Raw genomic sequence first — 1,779 nt, forward strand, 5'->3', positions numbered from 1 at the left:
TATATAAGTATTATGCTGGGTATTTTGGCACCTAATCTTTCTAAATATCTTATATGTTGATAAGACTCTGGCATGGGAATAGATTTAAACACATAACTCAATACTGCATGATTTCAGGAAAAGTCAATTGGTACAAATAATAAGCACTTTTTAAATGCTGAACAGTAAGAATTTTTTGCTAAGTGTTAAAATAGGTTGATCATAACCCAAACATAGAGGTTGCAATTCGATCAAGCTTGTGGCCTGATAAAACTGCTTTTCAATACTCCTGTAGAAGCTTCATTAGACTGTATGACAAATTTGGGCCTGTCTCAAGTTCCACTTTCAAAGCAATGGCATCAAGCACCCGTTTTATTGAATGCAACAGTTATTTATATGGCCATTGGAGTCTTTGAAGCACAACCACATTTTAGGATGATACTTCTCCAAATACAAAAGTTGCTTGTTATTAAAAGCTCCACGCTGATTTTGTCTAATGAACTATACTGCGTCTTCATATTTCTTTTCAACTTTGATTAATGCTAGAGCAACAAGCACTGGAGCTCAAGGCCTGCAACACGATGAACAGCAATACAACTCAGGTTCTTCACAAAATTTAATTTTAAAATAATATATTTTTATTGATTTCAGAGAGGGTGAGGGAGAGAGAGAAAACATCAATGATGAGAGAGAATCATTGATCGACTGCCTCCTGCACACCCCACACTGGGGATTGAGTCTGCAACCCAGACAAGTGCCCATGACCAAAATCGATCTGGGGACCCTTCAGTCCACAGGCTGATGGTCTATCCCCTGAGCCAAATTGGCTAGGGCCAGAAAACTTAATTTTTACAAGACTTAAACATTCATCAACAGTCTGGTTGGATGGTGGTGCACCATCATCAAAAGGTCAATCAAGAACATGGATGCCTTCTTGATCCACAAGAGTAGTGTCATAAATTGCTTCACATACTCATATATTGTGGTAACTCCATATTCCTTAAGTTTCTCTATAAATCTGTTTAAGGTTGGATTGTGTGTAATGATAAATCTCATGTTCTTGTGTGGGACTTCCACAGGATCTGGGTGGTTCATTTGAGCCATATTACTTAAAACACACTCAATAGGATTATGAAGTAATTTAAAAATTGAATACAGAAATGATGCAAAGAGATTCCAAAATGGTGGCGGAATAAGTGGAAGCTACACTGACACTCTGAAACAAACTGGAATTACAACTAAAATATAGAAAAACCATCCTGAATTATCAACTGAAGACTAGCTGGAGAGAACCATCATAACCAAGGATGGAAAGTGGAGACCACATGGAGTCTGGTAGAAAGGGCGAAGGTGCAAAAGGGCTGGCTAGGCTCCCACAGACAGCAGCTGAACTTCTGGAGAGATATTTCAGCTGTGTGAGCTCCCACTGATAACTCTGGGGTCTAAACCCCAAGCTGGTCTCCCAGTCCAGAGCACCAGAACTGAGAAAAGTGCCCATATAACCTCTGGCTGTGAAAAACAGTGGGGTTTCTGTCTCTCAGGGAAAACTACTGGAAAGACAGGCACCTTCTTAAAGAGCCAATAAACAAAATGTCTTATGCAGCCACTCACCTTGGGCTCTGACAGAGGGAGGGCAGAGTGGACTAGAGTTCTGTGAGGAGAATACAGAGTTGTGGGCTTTGGGGATAGAGCAGTCAGAGTGCAGTCGCCTGGATTCCTATGCTGCATCATTCCCCCATATTGCATAGGATATCTTTCTCAGACAGAACTTAATCATCCAGGCAGCTATTGCCTGGGGTG

General features: G+C 40.7%; 1 pseudogene across 1 annotated transcript; it reads right to left on the minus strand.

Moving 5' to 3' along the window:
* Positions 1-351: 351 nt before the first annotated feature.
* On the minus strand, positions 352-1,083 carry LOC308243848 (protein tyrosine phosphatase type IVA 1-like; annotated as a pseudogene). Its single transcript has 2 exons — positions 804-1,083; positions 352-576 (listed from the first exon to the last, which is right to left on the minus strand). The product of its transcript is annotated as a protein tyrosine phosphatase type IVA 1-like (transcript).
* Between the last annotated feature and the right edge of the window lie 696 nt (positions 1,084-1,779).

This window comes from Plecotus auritus (assembly GCF_963455305.1).
Source record: "Plecotus auritus genome assembly, chromosome: 3".
In the NCBI taxonomy this organism is placed as follows: Eukaryota; Metazoa; Chordata; class Mammalia; order Chiroptera; family Vespertilionidae; genus Plecotus; species Plecotus auritus.